Source organism: Nothoprocta perdicaria, unplaced genomic scaffold, assembly GCF_003342845.1.
Source record: "Nothoprocta perdicaria isolate Ctin4 unplaced genomic scaffold, notPer1 scaffold_20, whole genome shotgun sequence".
Classification (NCBI taxonomy): Eukaryota; Metazoa; Chordata; class Aves; order Tinamiformes; family Tinamidae; genus Nothoprocta; species Nothoprocta perdicaria.
In genome coordinates, this window is record NW_020455205.1 from 3,339,240 (window position 1) to 3,358,920 (window position 19,681).

The 19,681-nt window shown below is 39.9% G+C and overlaps 1 long non-coding RNA gene across 1 annotated transcript in view; it reads right to left on the minus strand.

The window, feature by feature from the left end:
* Positions 1 to 19,681, minus strand: part of LOC112946245 — a 59,634-nt gene that overhangs the window by 36,980 nt on the left and 2,973 nt on the right. Inside the window, exon 2 of the long non-coding RNA XR_003249189.1 lies at positions 15,938 to 16,040. This is a non-coding gene — a long non-coding RNA (uncharacterized LOC112946245). The remainder of the gene's footprint in view (positions 1 to 15,937; positions 16,041 to 19,681) is intronic.

The window sequence follows — 19,681 nt, forward strand, 5'->3', positions numbered from 1 at the left end:
GCCATGGGAGATGCAGGCCAGGTACCTCTTCCTCATGGCAAGTTCTGGAGCAAGAATCCCAGTTTCTCTGGATTTCTTTGATTTCTCTGCACTTTTTGGTCCCACTTGAGTGTTCTGCTCTCCTCCCATACAGGGCCCTGACACCTGCCTGCCCCAGGCTGCCACCCCTCGTTAGAAATCCTGCCTGAAGACCTCCCTGCTGCCCCTCCTACTCAGCGAGTGCCCCGACTCTGCTCCCCAAATGTGTGTCACACCACACCTGGGCCTTCTTGCAAGGCCGCGTGTCCTGGAGAGCATGGCCCCATGTGCCTACGTCTGGGCCTTAGGACATCAGCACTCAGTGCAGAGCGCGAAGGAGGCCCAGGGACACCGGCCTGGCACTAGCGACATGGCACCTACTTGCCATCATTCCCATGGTTCTCAACTAGTCTCCTCTGTAATTGCAGGGAGAAGTTACCATGAGCCGTTTGGGCCTGTTTGCATCCAAGAGATATTGGTGTTGAAAAGAATCTGGCCCTCTCCTTAGTGAACGATAAACAGAATGACAGAGAGAGAGTTACATCCAAGTATTATGAGATACTAGAAATGGAAAAAAAATACTTCTGCCTACTTGAAACTGTACCCTGCATTTTGCTAGAGGGACTAGCGGAGCAGAATGCAAGTCCCACTGTCTCACCGTAATTTCTTTGGAAATCTTTACCACAAAGGCAGGGTAGCCAGGGGAGTGCTGAATGGAGCAGAGCGCTTTCAAGAGATGCCAGAAGATGTAAAGTATAGGCAGGACAAGTGCCTGGCAAAGGTAAGTACCCCCTCTACTGACCTTAAGCTGATATCTCCCCAGCAGACCAAAGTATATACCCTTGTGTAATGCATGCACGGCATGGATGCACACACATGTATTGATATATTGACAGAAATGGAAAAAACACAAGTCAACTATTAATACGGCAATATATCTTCTCTAGTGATGTATCAATACTGGTTTATTCCCAAGGTATACAGCTAATTTCAATGCTGGGCCATATAAACTTCATTTAACAGGACTCCTGCTTATTAAACAGGCCATACTACATCATCTAGAAAACATGCTGAGCCACCTTCTGAAACTGTTCCTTTTGCCAACAGTATTTTGGACAATGCCACCTGCCCAAGGAATTATTTCTGCTAAACTGCGTCTCAAACTCCTATCAGCTGCAGCACTGCTTCTGCTCTTCAGTAAAATCAATGAATACCCTTGACTCCAGTGACAACAGCGTAAGGTTTCACGCTATAAAAATATAATGCCCGCAATATTTGTCAAAGCAACTTCGTTCTGAGATCCCCTGTCACAGCACGGAAAACCCAATTACTGGCTCCCTTCGAAACTGAACTTACTCAGTTTAACACCAAGTGCTAAATCAAATTCCGTCATATACAACTAAAAATCTAAATGTGTATTTTAAAAGCAGAGCTAAAGAGCATTTTAGGCACCACCTCTGCCAGCTAATCCATATGTAAAATAAATCTGATGCAATCTTGAGTACATGGTATGTCTGCATTTCAGAATGCTGTGCTAACTGGAACATCTGAGGCAATTCAATGTCAGAAATATATGACATAGGATAGTCCAGCACTCAGTGAGTTCAATATACTCAAAAAAGTTTGTTTAAAACTAGCTCAAATAACTTCAAATAGTACAGAACCAGGTGAAGTACCTATAATTTTAAGATCTACTAGGTAAAATACATTTGCTCTTATCTGGTGGAGTGGAGCTGTAAGTCATCCTCTGTCCTAATTCAGACAAGGCCTCAGAAATGATGTATGAAGAACAGCTAGACTAAAATGAGAGAAAGATGTATGTTCAAGAAAGCCAAGGATGGTGAAGAGATGGAACATGCCAAAGGAGAAAAGATAAGGTCTCAAAAGTTACTTGAGTTTGAACTTTCTTTAAATTCATTTAAAATGTTCCTAGACTGGTCCTAGTCCTAGACTAGCAAACTGTATCCTTCCTTCAATGCCCATTCCAAATTTCAATATCTTAATTTTAAAATTTCTACAATTATTAAATAGTTAGAAATACAGTATCTGAAGAACATAGACCACTGAAGGCACAAAAACATAAATACAAAACAAAACATTATTTTATACAAATTTAAATAGAGATAATGAGATAAATTGATAACAATCACTTTTGTGACTGCTAGATTGCTACAGAATACTTGAATGCCAGTAAAGACAGAGATTTATATCTAATTCATCCTTGAGAGACTTAAATGACAAGCACAACCAGAAATACTTTTCAGTATCAACAACAGCATAAGGCGTTGAGGAAAGACTGCTGATACCTATGAAGTCAATACCCCAGCTATCCCCTTTCACCACACCTTAATTTTGTGTTGATCCCTAGGTAGGGCACTGAAAGCTCTTGTGTTGATGAGAAACCCCAATGCTTCAGTCAGCCCTTCAACAGTGAAATGTACAATTAACAGATAGGACTAACCTAAAAGTATCTGGTAACTCTTAAACCAATTGATTCATTCTCACTAGCAGCACCTTTGTACCCAAGTGCAGTAAGTGTTAAGCCTCACAAACAATGAAAACTTAGATAACAGTGGCTGTACATCAAGGTCCATCAGGTGCTGGATATCAAACTGCTGTTCTCAGTGCTGCAGGCTCCATATATTAACACTCAGAATAGTTGAATCAGCACACAAGTCCATTTCTTGAAAGGTATTAATCTTTTTAAAGGTGAAGAATTAATAACACAGAGAGAGAGAAAAAGGATGAGAGAAATGCAATCTGTTACAGGACTGGGAGAGTGCAAATGAAGATTAGAGCTGTAGTTAGCTGTCGTAAGAGATTGCAGCCTCTGGTGAACAAACACTCCCAACTCACTGGCATTTGTCACTCTCCAGCATTCAAGCCTAAAACACATTTAAAGTAAATCTGAGACACCGGAACAGTTCAGAATTCTGTATAAGGGAATATGAACATGTCAGGAGGCTGGAAGTAAGGAAAAGGTGTGGGGGGATAGATTCTCTGTTCATTAACATGCACTCCTTTCAAGAGAAATAGGCAGATGGGAGCAAAACAGTATGTGTTTTCTAGCTTCTATTAAACAACAAGATGGAAATAACCACAAGTACAGAACCATCTGAAAAAAGTCTGGAGACTCAGCAGGATTTTAAAATCATTCATGTTTCTCTAATCCCTGCCTACTAGTTGATGTGTTTCAGAGAAGGCAAACGGCAGTCAGGAATGTGAGCAGAGATGCAGGCAGATCGGACGTGTCCTAACGCAGGCGGCCACTCCACTAACCCCGCTTGAACAGCCGTGACCTCCTGGACTGCAGCTGAAGGGACAGCAGCGGGAACCACTGGTTGGAAAGTCTTCTCACACTATGGCATTTTTCACTATTTTCATACTACACAAGTTGTTTTGGTCAGGGGAATGGAAAATAAGGATATATAGAATTTTCTTTTCACAGCAAATACCCAACCATGAAGAAGCTACAAATAACTTAAAAGAAACAGCCTGCAGGCAGACTAGTTAATGTCAAATCCCATAAGGATCATGTTTGGGAGTGACAGGGATGTATTTGTTTTCCCTATGGCACGAGGACTGAAAGCAGTTATATCCTTGTATCTTTACTAACACAACAGATATCAACATACATATGTATAGGTATCAGCCCTTGTTGTTTGTTTGTTTGACCGAACTAGGCCTGCAACTTCAATGAGAACCTCTAGCAAGAAGGCCCTTAGCTTTAATGTGTGGGAGAAAAAACAGCTCTCAAGTTGTGTCCTGTCTTCTAATGTAATTCAATTCCCCTTTACTCTTGTAATCCTCAGGCAGTTTCAGGGGTGCACCTGAATGAACTGGCCTAAACTTCAATCTTTTACATTGGCCTGTATTGCTCTTTGCTGGAGTGTCCCATAACCAGGCCTGTAACTTTTCAATCTCTTCCAAACTCAGTGGGAGAACCCACATATGGAGGAGTTTTCAGGATGAGAGTCTGAGCAATGACATAGCATAAAATAATTGAATTCTTTTTTCCATGTTTCAGAGAAAACCATGCAAAAATCTCGGTAGAGTATTGTAGAGTGCAACCATGTTACATGGTAGCTTTCACACAAACTGTGGCTAAAAACACTGTAGAGAATTATATAAAGCAACGTTTTAAATTAACTTAATGCAGTTACAAAGACATTCTACGTGAATAAATTAAAGTACTTGGTTATAAATCCACTTAAAGCATAAGCAATGCTGGAACATACATTTTAAGATGGATCTGAGAAGAGATAGGACATCAGTGAAGCACAAACACAAGACTGTGGGTCCCTATTGCTCACAAAGCACAGGAGATCTCGTATTGTCAGGAGCTGGACTGTGGTGAGGAACAGAAAAGGTCTTGAGAAAGTGGGCAAAAGAGCTAACAAAGCATGTGTGGTCCACTGCCTCGTCCCTTGTGCTGTCCTTTGCCCTCAGGCAACAGGACAAAGTACAACCAAATTGGAGCAACAGTATTTGTAACAGTCCATACAGCAAGGCTGAAAGGCCAGCACACAGTAGAGAAAGCAGCAGAGAGGTTTCTGAGGAGGCCACAGACCACAAAGTTACAGGAGAGGGAGCAAAGGGAAAGGAAGATGAGAGAATTTAGAGGGTATAGAGGACATAGTTGTTTTTGCACCACTTACTTTCAAATTCAGAAGGATAGAAAGCAGAGTTAGTTAAGCATGTGTGCCAGAGTAGTGACATTCAGAGGGGACATGAAAGGTGATGCAAACCAGGTCATATGCTCTGAAGCCAAAGCACTGCAAATCAGATGCTTGCAGCAAACTCATGCTGCACATGCCCTAATAGCCCAAGTATAAGCCCCTTACAGGAACTTTAAAAGGGTGTTCTGAATAACAGGGACAAAAAAAAAAAAAAAAAAAAAAGCTAACTATGACAATAAGCTCAAACCTGCCCTATCTGGGAACCCAAAGACATTTCTCCACCCCTTTCGAAGATAAAATACTGCTAAGAAGCAAACCAAGCAAGGCTCTGTAGAAAGTCTGACACATAAGGAGCGTGATGCCTACACAGTGTGCTGTGCCAAGTCTTTTACAAGGGCGCTCAGGCCTCCTCAGGCTTTTGCACCTTCACACAGGAATCACTGCTCCAGCAACAAGCATCCTTTTTACCTCACGGGTCTCCTGCCCTCTCCGCCTGCCCCAAACCATCAGCTCTCACCATCACTCGAGTCTCCTTTGTTTGGAGCAGAGTGTAACTTCTGCAAACTCCACTGATCTGTGTGTGCCCCTAGTTCCACTGGAAGACAATCAAAGATTCAACATGATTTAAAACAAAAGGGTGTTTGTATATAAAATCACCTTAGTAGATGCAGACTAGATGACAAATGGAGAATTTGTCCCAAGATACCTTCAGTTAACCTTTCATCATAAGCTGCAGTGACCATGAGCTTGCATAACCATTCAAGTCTACCACTAAGGTAGACTAATCAGACCACTCATGGCCCCCCTCTCCTCCATTTGGCATTATAATGAAAATAATCTTCACTGTGTAGGCAGTGCACCTTGTCTTTGAAGCTAGGATAAAACTAAAAAGAGAAAATGTAAGAGGGAAGATAGGACGCCAACCCAGTTAGGTCTAATTTTTAATGGAATCAGTGTTTTTCACTCTCGATGACTGCTTACTTATTCAACTCAAGTTCATTCTTAGGGGGATCTTGTCAATAAAGTCAAATCAGGCTCTCTGTGAGCAGGGAGGTTTTTGAGGGTCTTTTTTGAGGGCTTCATTAAAAGCAGACAGTTTCTCTAACCTTTTAGCAGAACCTGTTATCTGATGACGTGAATTAAAGTCTCTCAAATGACTAATAATCATATCAAGGCTGCCATGTCAGCTTGTAGATTTGAATAAGAGGGTCTGAAAACATTTGCATGCCTCGATGTGCCAGTGCTAAGAAGCTAATGTGATAGTGCTGTCATAAAGCACTGGAAAGACATGACTTAATGTAATCTGTCATGTCATATGCTAATCTTCAGCCATTACTTGAGTGCTGTAAGTAAGTAGAAAGCATTTGGGAGAAATCCTTTTCAATTTCTCTGAGTACCACTTCTGCTGCTGGTCAGCTCAAATGGGTTTTGTGCATTTAATGCAGAGCTCAAGTCAAGTTGGTTTAGGTCACACTTAATTAACCAGCACATTGATGGGTTGGGCTGGTACAGCACTATGGAAAATGGGTATTTTTGATACTGCCTAGCAAGTAAATATTTCATAGGCTGAAAGAAAAGAGACTTTCTCAGTCCTTGGTAAGAATATGTCCTTTCAGAAAAACACTGACTCTTTAGTAAGACATTGTTTGCTGTGCCTCACTTACCTTGCTTCTATGTGGGAGCACAATTTAAACCAAGATGATTATAAAGGCATCTTTATTTGTAACTGCAAACTTTTAAATCACTTGATGTAGACTTGTCATTTAGACAACAATAGACAGAGGCAGCTTTAAACTCAGTGTACTTTTAATAAGAACAGAAAAAATGATCAAAGGGAAAATTTCACTTGTTTGTTTTAGGAAAATGACACCAACCTTTTTTAATATACAGTAAGTAGAAGTGGGGGAAATTCTTGCAATGCTAAGTACTGCATGTGGGACGGAAAATGAAACATATTAGTGAGAATGACAGAAATTTCAGGACAATTTTAGCAAAGTGTGAAGGGATTTTCAGTCAACACTTGAAGGTTATTTTAATAATAGCACAGCCTATTCAAATAAAAGCTTAAGAACCCTGTGCCTTCTGCAGCTATGAGGATGTTTAGCAGGGCTGAGTAGCTTGCAACCTGCCCCAGCTAAATCTGAGTGCTTTGCACTCCGGTATTTGAGATCATTTAGGTTAGGTCTGCTATGAAGAAATGTGGGAACATTACACCCACACCAAGAATAAGAAAACTTTCCTCACTCTGTTTTCTTGGTGGTCACACTGGAAACAAATCCTGCCCAAGTCAGACATTTCATAGACCTACAGGAAACAGAGATAGACAATCTTTACAGTATTAGGTCATTTCGTTCATTCTCTTGCCAACATTGGATTGTTCTCTATAGTAAATTATGAAGTGCTTCATTCAGTCTAAATCTGAAATGACTCAGTCTAATAGGGCTTCCACCATTCTCAAAGAAACCGTGTTCTCACCCCGCAGCATCAGGCAGGGCTGTTCCTCCTTCCAGAGCTCAGCTGTTTTTTCCCCTATGCTGTGGCACAGGGGCAACCTATGTAATAACTTACAGCCTCACTTTCCCTTGCTAGTAAAACATCTGAAAGTTTCTGATTAAGAAATAAAGCCTTCCTCTTCAGGAAAAATAAAAAATCCCAAATGTCTTGTCAGCTGTCTATGGGATCAGTAACTCTTCACTCCTTTAATCCTGTGCTATTCAATTGTCCTCCCAAGCTAAAGAGATTCTTCCTTTGCATATAATGGGTTGTAGTTATATTTCAAGCACTAACCTTTTAGAGACTTTTTTCTTAAGTTCCTTATCTGCAAATAATAAAACCAATGAGCTAAAGCCCCCAAGCCCTGCATCACAGAGGGAAGACATCAGGTCTTCCTCCCACCCTCACTTAGTACCAGCTGGATGTGACCACAGGACCTTCAGTCTTACCAACTCATCACTGCAGCAAAAAGAAGCTGTGGCTCTGGGATCTGTACGTCCGTAAGCCACCTGCCTCCGCATGCTGGGGAGTAACCCACGACCAGAGCCAGACAGCCTTGAGGACCATAGTTTTACAAGGATAGTCTCCCTCTCTATTGAAGTTCAGTCTATAGCCTAATAGATGACACTAATACAAAGCTTTTTCTGATAGTTAGCCAAAATATGCCAGTCAGCCAAGCTATTTATATTTCTTTTACTCATTCAGAACATTCATTATTCCAACCTGTTAATCATTTTTGTTGCTGTTCTCTGAACTCCCTCCAAATTGTTGACGACCTTTGGATATAATGGTGCCTGGAATGATTTGTTAAGCAGAAGCTCCTCAGAACAGTGAGAAGAGCTGCACACTCCCAAACGGACGCTGACACCTTTCACTGGCCTTTCCTGGGCCTCGGGGGAAACAGGCCATTTCATTCACCACCAGATGTGGGGACCACAAGGGTGGTTTCACTAGGTGCTCATTATCTCCTTCCTCTCGCACTTCCTTCCATCTGCTCAACTGTATTCTCTGCATATTGTTTCATTCATCAATAACAGATCAAATCTTTCTTACTTATCTATCCACCTATTTTTGTAAGCTGATGAATCTTTCTAGGCACAGACTCCTTATTCAGTTAGACTATCCCACTGCTCCTTGCTGAACTATTTCTTTTATAATATCTGAAATATTCTGAAATATTTAGTTTAAAAGTATTGCCTGTATCTTTTGCACGTTTTCATGTTTTTTTCGCTCATCAGCTTGTTTTCACAAATGAGCAATCTGGACTTCAGCTGTATTGACCTGGAGATCTCATACTGATCACTAGCAGGTAGCATGTTTTATGGAGTATTTGCCTTACACTAGAGAGAAATATCTTTTCAAACTAATATTAGGTTGTCCTAACTGCATTATCACCTTGAGCTGTGACTCCATTTCGTATATAATTTGAGTGCCATGCACATGCAGGTAGGGGAGTTTTGGTGGTGGATCCAGCACATACTAATTCAAACTAACTGTTGCAGCGAGGTGACTTGCAGACATTTTAAAACACAGTGTATATCCTCAGTGCAATTTCCATTGCATCACTGTCTCCTGAAAACACCAGCCCAAAGACCATGACTGCAACTCACACTTTGGTTCCCCTGCTGAGGATACTGTGAGGGGCTGCAGTCAGCACCAACTTTGATACACTCTGATAGAACAGTGGGCTAAAACTACATCATCTCACTTGTGGCAAGATACAGCCATCCATCAAGAGGAAACATTTTCATTTATTGTTGTCTGCATAGGCAAGGCTATGACTCACAACGTGTATGCACACGATTACACACACAAGTTATCAAAACAAAGCAAAAAAGCTCTAAGCTAGATCAAAATTACTATTTATTGGTCTACAGAGTGATATTTATTGAGTGTCATAGAAATATGGAGCATCAAAAAGAAGAATATGAAGTCATTCATTATTATAGTTGGTTTTCAAAGTTTGCAATAAACTTTTAAAAGAAGATGAAATGTATCCTAAATTTTTCATGGTTTATGATCAATAGGCTAAAGGAAATCAGTTCAAAATGACAGTATTAAACTATGAATGCGTTTGTGTGTACCACCGCAGATAACTACCTGAAAGTAAATCAATAATATAACAGATGGGGAAAAAGAGAGATTATTTTTGTATGCAAATAGAATGACTTAAAGTAGTACAAATTATGTATCAAGACTGTTCAGCAAAAGGTTTTTTGAAGGTTATCATCAAATCTATATTTATTAGTGATTTCTCCTTGTCATTTTGGGGGGAATATTAAGATCACAAAAATACAAAAGCAGGCTCCTCTATATTGCTTTCTCTCACACTAATATGAGCTCACTTTACAGAAATATGATGCAGCAGTAACAAAAGGAGATAAAGCTCACGGACAGCCCCAGTAAACTAAGATACTCAATTAATTAAAAAACAAATCTAGATTATTAAACACATGCACTGCACAGAGAATCAAGTAAAAGAAGAGAAGAATACAACTGTTCAAAACTTCCTCAGCCCATCTTAAAATTTGATTTCCTCAGCTTGACTTTTTCAGCTTCATCTCTCTCTATGAGAGGGACCACAGTGGAAAGCAACTTACAGGACAGTCTCTCCATGGGATGCTGATAACTGGATAAGAAGGACAGAGTTTTGAGGATCCCATTGTACCTCTTTGCATCATGCTGGCATCAAACACCAGTGAAAGAATCGTTTTGTTTCACTAATGCACAGTCAGACATAACTGTTTGGGTATAGCACAAGTAATGCCTCCTCTGTATTCTCTAGGTCTCACAACAAAAACCTTCAGCCCACAAATGATTACTAGGAAAAAAGACAGTGGTTTCTTCACTTGGGAAACTGCACAGTTACGATGTCAGAAGACTCAAAAATACTTGCATACAAAGAGAATCTTCCCCACAGTAAGCTAGACAGGTTATATACTTCTAGAACTACAAAGATAGAGTTTTGTGCTCTCTAGACACATCTGCTAATGCCATTAGGCACAGACACTGGGGTGGGTCCCCCATTTTCTTTGGCTCAGGTTTCCACCTCCCCTAAAAAGATGTATTAAAAGCCAGTGGGCACTGATTTAGCTTCTTGCTTTTCCACCAGCAGCAGGGCCAATGGCAAGCAGTCAAAATATTCACTTAGAAGTTTGAAGTGGCATTAATATAAGCTTGGGACTTTACCAGGTCTTTGAATACAGAATTTGGACTTTTCTACTGTAACACTGCACATATGAATGTTCTGAAGCTTCTATTACCTGCAGGCTTTTTTAAGATACATAAGAATGTTTAATTTGGATAGTTGCATTAGATTAGGGGATATTAATGGATTATACCCACAGCCTTGAAAGTAATTGCCAGTTGTCTACAAGTGACTATTCCTATATGAAGGCCAAAATTATCAAAGCAAACCACAAACAGTAACTCTCAAGCCTTGAACATGTGCTCCCTGTTTATCTTTCTAGGTCAGTGCCTACAGTCTAGGCAGAGATTTCATTACTTCTTGAATACAATAGACACCAGTTAGGATTCATAACTCAGCCTTTTTTTTCTTCCCCCCGCTCTCCCAGGGAACAAAATGTCCTATCTGGGGGCAACTGTTGCTGCATAGACACTCTAGAGACAAATACCCACTTATGTTCGGACCTAAAATCAGTATTTTTTGGAGTAGTAAGAAAAATGGTAGAACTGGAATTTCTATAGTAGTTCTCTTGTACAGAGAAAAAGACAGTTTCAGATTTTTGGTATATAGATTCCTTCACAAGCCCATCATCCAAAAAGAACAACAAACGAAAGATGCACGCATATATATGTATATAGGCACGTGTGTGTGCACCCACGTGCACGTGTATATCAAATATCCTTATAGATCTGTTGTTTCTACTATGTAGTACTGCAAAAAAAAAAAAAAAAAGAAAGAATAGACTGCAAAAGGATATTAGAAACAAAGTGGTTTTTTTTCTTTTTTTAAGAAAAATGTTCAACTGAACCTCTTATGGTCTGAAGAATTGTAACATGAATTGCCAAACACCATCATCATCATCTGCACAATAAAGCCAAAAAAAGGCGTATCAGTTGAAAAGTCTGAAGAAAATGCAACTAAATAATGACAGAGGTCTTGTTTATACACAGAACTTCAAGAGAGACTGATGCACCTTAAACCTTTTGCAAATAGCTAACAAGGCAGTTCTGCCCTCATTGGAGCATTGGGTCGGAGTGCTGTAACCAGCAACAGAGCCAGTTTGCCTGTTCATGAACAAGTGCTGCAACTCCCGTAGCCTGGACCCACATGTTTGGATCTGATCCCCAGAGCTAGACATTCAGCTTATACAAGTGTGCCATGCATTAGCACATAGCTTCCTAACAGCTCCTCTCATAAAAATATTTTTATATTTTGCAAGAGTTAGGCATAATATAGATGAGCAAGGATCTGCACCTACATAGAAAGGTATTCTGGGCATTAATACATGGATGATAATGCATAGTATATCTATTTTCAGAGTAGTTAGAGCATGAGTAGTCTGAACACTTTTTGTTTCTTTACAAGACAGTGTAAATGTTTTTGTACTCTTTAAAATACAAATACAGCAAGATCTCTAAGATAAAGTCACATTTGAAGGTGCTCACAAAGAGCAACACCTCTTACTGCTTTTCCACTATAGCAGCCATAAATTAGCAAAGCCATTCAATTCATTCTTTGGAAAGCTGCAGCTGGGAAATATGGAAGAAATGTGGGTGAAGTCGTTCAATTTTCTGGAAAACATTGGTATCGATCACCCACMAAAAAAAAAAAAAAAAAAAAAAAAAAAATCACACAAGCCAAAAAGCAGGTGGAACAGTGAGAGAACTTGAGACCCCTACAGATCTGAACCTAAAAGCTTGTCTATCGAAAGCCAATCGAGCCAACCATCAGAGCAACTCTCAAAAGACAGCAATGGCCCAAAACAACCTGAAAAGCAGAAATTCAAATGAAAGGCCTCCATAAAGTAAAGAGGAGCATAAGAGTCATTCCCAGGAAGCTGACAATCTCATAAGAAGGACTTCTATTTCAAGATCCTGTTTTTAGATAGAAATTTGATTTCTGTTCCATCATCCTAAGCATGCAATAGTATCAAACTGGAAGAAATAATAAAATATGATCACATACAGAAGCCTTTTCATCTTTGGAAGATCCAAGTTAATAGATTCTAAATGTAATCCACTGGAAGTATTCATTCACGAAGGAACCAAAAGCCTCCAAATGATAAGATACTGCAGTCCGTTGACTAAGGAAGAACTACTGCAGTCCGTTGACTAAGGAAGAACTACTTTGAAAGTATTGAACCGATTGCTGATAGAAAAGGAGATGTTTGCTAAAAGGCAGGCAGGCAGACAGGCATTCTCATGGGAATTCAGCAGTCTCCAACCCCATGGCTGCTGTTAGGGTATAATGATCTAAATTCTGCCTCATTTTAGGTGTGAAATTGGATCTCTCTGGGATGTCAGGGTCTTTGCTAGCTGAGTCATAGCCAGCTTCTTGGTTGGAGAAACACAGTGTTTCCAAAGGAGTTCAGACTTTGGAGCAGCAGAAGAATGGGATTGTTCCAATTGATGACCATAGGAATCAAGTTACAGTCATATGGAAAGTGGGATTTGGGACTGGAATGGGATTGGTCCACACAGATACGCACATATATAATGTGAGGGACATACAACCAAATAAAAACATCACTGGAATTCACAGGCGTTACCATCTTTACAGCAGCCTACACATTATAAATTTGCCTGTTTTGAATGCTATTTGATCATTTGCAGAGCATGCAGGGTAGGTTTATTCTAACCAGATATGCATATAAAGTATAATTTTATTAAAATGGACCCAAAACAGACTCTTCTAGAAGTATCTAGACAATTAAAACACAGTACTAAAACCACAGAAAACTTATAGAGGCAAAAATTATGGGGTGGAGAAGAAACAATTGTACAAAGTCACTAGCGCTGCCATCGGGCGGCCATGTTTGCGCAGGCCCCGCCCTTCCCTCAGGTGCCCTGGAGCGCAGCGGGGTGAGGCCAAAGGCGAAGGCAGAGCTACAACTAGTGCATAAAGTGCTGGGGACTGGGCCCACGGCGGCAAGCAAAGAGCTGATGGAGGCAGCAAGGCAAGAGAAAGGGGAAAAAGCGACAGAAAAGATACGGAATGGAACGCACAGTAAAGACGAGTCAGATCACGAGTCCCACTCTCCTTCCGCCTCCACTAGTTTGGGGGTGCTCGTGTAGCAGACCAGCAGTCTCAGCACTGCTGTTTTTTTCCTGGAGCTGAGAGTCATTATTCCCTTACACTTTCTTTCTATGTTGTTGTGCTTTCTTTGGCACAAAAGAGAAAACAAAGTTAATAACAAAGAAAGGACTAGATTTCTTTAAAAATGTTTTACTGTCAATTGTAATTCAGCTTTAAATGGACTCTTGTCATTTGGGGAATTGGTCTCAATTATACTTTTTCCTGCATGTGAGAACACAAAATGTGAACTACAAAATATGACTTTATTTATCAGCATTGTGTGAGCTGTCCTGGGAGATCTCCTCTTTCCTTTCCATTCCACCCTCTTTGGAGTGCTTTTGTTGTTATGGGTCCATAGCTCAGGACTGCTATTTATTTTCAGCCTCTTTTACAAGGAAGAACCAGAAACAAAACTCTTATAATAAATAAATAAATAGTTTCTGGTTCATGGCTTGGCCTTTGTGCTTGTGTCCATATGCTTTTTACTTGCCACTAACTGAATTTTTAAAACCATATTCAAGTTCTGCTACCATATTGAAACGTCACTGTCAGTTCCTCAATCTATCACAACTACTACTAATTTTAGTCTTTAAATAAGAGTAAATACTCTAGCTCTTATATACATTATTTGTACAAAAACACCTAAAAAACTTACTAGTATTTGATTCACTTTCTCTTGAGCTTCACATGGACCACTTAGTTTCTGTGTAATAGTTGCACATGTAGGTGCAATTCATCTCTTCCTGAGAAGGAAAGGCTGTTTATGAGGAGCACTATTCACTTTCATCTTCACCTCAGAAGGAGGATGTGCCAGAATTTGGCATTTGGTAGATGAGACTTTTGACCAACCTGCCTTTCACCACAGAGGATGGTTTGAAAGACCACAACAGAAAGTCTGATCTAGTCTTGTTCTGCAAAGCAGACTGTAGGTGCAAATTATCGAGTACATCTTTACTAGTCAAACTAAAAAAAAGGACAATCTTAAAGAACACAGCGAGTTGTTTCCTAGACCGTATGTTCTTAAAAATGATTTATCACAACAATGTAAGTTCCAATATTATACCAAGGATAAAGGACCACACTAAAATTTGTAAAGTGGAGCAAGACACTGGCTGACTGGTTTAACAGCATAGTTACCACCACAATGCTAAACAAAGCAAACCAACTCCCTGTGTCAAAAGCAAACAGATATGGTCCTCTGAGGTTCATTCAGGGGAACAAAATCATCCTCATTTTGAACAGTTTTCAAGCATTTCCTTTTTGTTTTTCTTGCCTTTTTAATTGAAAATATTCAACTAGGCCTCGTCATGGTAGAGCTAAAGGAAAATATCTGTCATTTTATCTTTCTTCCAATTAATTGGACCACGAAGTTGGATTTTCTATTTGTATAAAAAGAAGGATGTGTTCTGCAAGTCCTGGAAGATGCTAAGTGCTCTCAGCTTGATAACTTTGTTGATCAGCCCATCACTTGGCAGCTGTAAAGGTGCAATTATTTCTGAATTACTTATAGTTTGACAGCTCTCTGTCTCTCTTAAGCAGCCTTGCCTTTTCCGCTCTCAGTCTGTTTACCCCCATCTGCTTTACACCTTCTCTTCTTGCTTCTCCTCTGAACACCCTCCAGTACAACACTCTCCCAGTTCTTGCCTTCAGAGAGATGGCTGAAGGTGACAGGAAGGTGTGGGCGGGTGGGTTGCCTTCCCACAGAATTCACAGCCTTAATATCACTACAGGTGAAAGATTTCAAAACAGCAACATCAATGACCGTACTAGAGACCCTTCTTGTCAGAGCAATATGGCTAATTCCTCTTCCCTGCCAGAGCATGGCCAGACCTGTGTTCCCCACTACATCATCCAGACTCTGCCTTTTGTCATGGCTCTGTAGCACTGAGGCAGACCTTCCTCCTGAACAGCATTCATTTTGCAATTTGCCTTTTCTTAAAGGTCAAAGTAGTATTTCTAAACAGAGAATCACATATTTTCAAACTATATTTTGAGCTATAAAAATAAGTCTCATTTTTAAATCACATATTAAATTCTAACAAGCTGCAGTTTAGTAACAGACAAATGAAACATCAAGAGCTTCATGAAAAAGTATCAGTAGGAGTTTGGTTGAAGACAGCATTTCAAAAGACAGAAATGACATGCAATTAGAAATAAACCCATTTTTAGGCTTGGGTAGCTGAAGACTTTAAGCCTAGAAAGAAAGTCGCAGACTGCAGTTTATTCCAAACTCTCCTGTCTCCGTGATATGCTGTGTGAATTATATAACATTAACCAATATTTAAAGGGATAGTAGCAAATAGAAAAGTTTAAGCTGCCTTTCAAGCAGTATACATGATGCTATACATCAATTAGTTCATTAATCAGAAGAATATTATTAACATTTTCCTTCACCTAACTTCATTTTCTAAGCAGTTCAGTTTAAAAAAAAATGTGTTCTTATTCATTGCTGTGAGCTTCATATGTTAAACAAAGACAGACCAACCTTAAGCCTTTTGATAAATATGATGCTGTGGTAACTGCAGCATTCACTTCGTATCCCATTTCTCCAAGTTCCTGTCAGCCAGATGTCACTTGCAATGCAAACACTAGAAAAATATGAAATAATAATTTCATACATCATCTATGCAAGCACGAGCCAGTCAAACATTCAATACAAATTCAAACTGCTACTACACATAAAGCAAATATCATCCAAATAATATTTAAAATGATTGAAAGGCTTTTGATTTGGAAGTGTATTCTCTTAAGCTAAGTGGTCCCCACAACCGTCTAGAAAATTCAATTGTTTCGTTTTAAAATGTTTTCTGCCCAAAATTATATCAAATCCTAATGTCTCAGTAGAAACACATGGGATTCGATTGCTGACTGGGCGCCTGATGTCAAAGAGGAATCTAATTTTCCGATGGCATTTCCTCATACTGTCTCACCAAAACACAAAATTGATAAAATTCTAATGGATAATTTTCAGAGCAGGACATTAGCCCTTATTCTGGGAAGCAGTGCAGAACACCACCATGTAGCATCAGAAAGGCAGTATATCAGAAGACAGCTTAAATAAATATTAATATAGAAAACAAGCCTGCATTTTTCTGTTTTAAATAGAAGCAAAATTCGCAAGGTAAATTTTGCAGTAATGGGAACATATCTCTTTCTCTGTCCTTTTGCAGAGCACTTTGTGCAGTGATCTTTTAAAAGTATAGGTGCAATACATTATTTAAATGTGTTCATCTTTAACTAGGTTGACACAGTCACAGTAAACAGTCCTCCTCCGATTGAAATCATTTTCAAAAGTCATACTGACTTCAATGACTACATCACTAACCACTTCATTTTTTTTTTTTTTAGTGTAATTCTGTATTAAAAGACTGCAGTGATGGAATAAATGAAATATTACCCTTTTACACCTCCTGATGGGGCTACGTATTGCAGACACTTAACAAAACACCCACAGCCATGACATAACACAAGAAGAAAAGGACTACATTTGACTCCTGCTGACAAAGAAGTTATGCTATGGAAGAAGGTTCTCATTAACTGTATTATGTTCTCACTCAATAATGATGCAAAATATGTGCATGACAATGTGTTATCTTAAACATGTTCCTCTCTGACTAATTTTCCTTTTTATGAAGTTAGGTCATGGATCATATAAGACTTGAGAGGTATTTAGAGAATACAAGTGGACAACTGAAAAAAAAATCAAGTGAAAAATCAGTTTTTACTAACCTTTTGCATTTACTTAGAATTTGTACTGAAAATGTAACACAGTGGAATACAAGGTGTACAGGACTGACCTAGCTTCTAGGCAAGCATTTAATGTCACTTGTGAGTAGGTATGTTTTATTGTTGTTGTGTGCATATAAACATACACAGATAAATGTAATGCTGATACAGGGCGTTAGACTTCTCTATATTCATCACTGATCTCCTTTGCTGTGGTCTTTTTAATGTTCTGAGGGCCTTCGTAAGATATTTGTTAAAGCTTTTTAAATGCTCAAATCTTAATGAAGGTAGGTTAAGGTTTCTAAAAATCCTGCACCAGCTAATTTTGTGGAGAAAATCCTGCACCAGCTAATTTTGTGGAGAAAAAGACCTCTCCAGTTTGCATGCCAAATTTGTCACAAGTTAGAATTGGGCTTTCATGGTGATCTGCAAAACATCACTGAGGTCCTTTGACTGGTTACAAATGAGAGCTCATCAAGCAGCCAAAGACGTCACAAAGGGGTAAAGTGGGGGGAAGGTAAGATTAAAAAGATTATTTTTCTAAGTTATTCTGGGGCTGACTGCAGGCTCTCTTGCAGTTAGCCTTGCTATAAAGCTTTCCTAGATCTCATCAGCGAGATACTTTGGGCACAATGCAACAGCCACGCACGGTGGCTGGTACCACAGTGGTACCACTGGTGACCACATATAGGACTAGCAAAGCTGGGTAGACCTCAGCTTCGTGAACCACCAAGTGGCATGAGTAGAGTAGAATGGTCCCACCGCTGTCCATCTCACAGACCCTCAGTTAGTTACGCCCTTTCCCAGGGCTCTCATTGTATTCACCCCAGCAGCCTCCAAGACCGCCACAGCTCTTCTATCCTCCGTTCCAGGCACCCTCATTCCTCCTGCAACTCACAGGAATTCCCATTCCCGGTAGTAACAGTCAAAGAAAAGGAAGAGGAAAAAGCAGGGAGCTTAGACTGACAAATTTACTCAAAATATATGTGAGGATGCAAGACTCCCCAGCCTTGAGCAGGGCACCTTTTCTGCTGCTCTTCCCTGTTTCCTCTTTTATTCTCTGTGAAGAGAAGAGAGCCTTCATTCTTGCTGCTCTTCAAAGACCACAGATGCCAGCCCTGTTCACACACTGCAAGGGTGAAGCTGGGAAAGGGACCCAGTGCAAGAAAGAAAAGTACTTTCAAACAAGACTCTTTGAGAGGATTCCTAAAACCCATATTGTCTTGATATGGCTGGACATAGTAATGAAATCTAAACAGACTTTTATCAAGAAGCCTTTTCACACCCCCTCTGTTTTCATCAGCTGAGCTCAGCATGGAGAGACAGGCTATAACACGGTAACGTTGAAAAGCTTTCTGTGTGTCTCTTAAATGGACCATGCCCTGGTTACCTAACAGTGCACGAGTCCAACACAGCACAGACCTCAGCTCCTGCCAAAACTGTATTACTGGAAAAAATTGCAAAATTGACAGATTTGCCATCCTAAAGTCATAATGGCCTAAGAAAAAAGGAGAGTGAAATGGCCAAATGTGCCAGCAAGCTCTGCTGTGAATCCTAGCTGATCTAAATTTATATCCCTTGGTAGTTCAAAGGCCCAGAAGAATTCTTTAATTATCAAATTGGCTTAAGATTTTCCTTGCAGCTTTGAAAACACTGCTGAACTTTTAAGTGGGAAAAAGCACATCTGTCAACACCATTCTAAGTCTACAAGTAGTAGTCTCATTCTTTCAGAAACAGTCTCTCTCTTTTCCTCCCCTGAATAATTTTACTTCTGTTAGTAACTGCCGATTCCCTTATTTGTGCTGTTCATTTCCTAAGACCTTGGACTTTCTAAACAAGCAGATTAGACTGGTATCTATCCAGGAGCTTAAGCCCTTGTGGCCCATATTCCTAGTGCCTAATGCAGGGCAGGTAGGCTCTGGAGCTAATGGAGCTGGAAGCAGGCGCTGCAGAGGCTCCAAGTTAGCAGCCTGACTAGCTGCTGCATGGGCACAGCTACACAGCACAACTACATATTTTGCCATTTCTCAACAACACATCTTCTGGTAACTTGTCAGTTGTTTCCAACAGCAAGCATTTCGTCAAGTAAAGTCTGAAGCTATCACAACAAATTGTTCATAATCACAGTCAAGATGGGGCCCTGCAGAAATGCACTGTACTGATTTATGCAAGCTGAATTCTTTGCATCACCACAAAATAAAAAAGGCATCAAAAATGCTCCATTTTCAATGTTAAACTTTGAAACTGTGAAGCCTAACTATAACTAGCCCGGGCAGAGGCTAGTTATACATGTTTGCATTCTTTTTGCTTAAACATTGTTTAGATACACCTGCATCTGGGAGACCAAGTACCTGTTAATTACCTCGTGTTTGCATTTTGAGGAGGCAGAAAGCTACCTACTCACTAAGTACTATTAACATCACCCTTTTCTATTTTTCTCCTTCAGCTTTTAAGTGAATATAATGCTTGTGAAAGTTGTTGGATTGACAGCCTTGGAGACTGA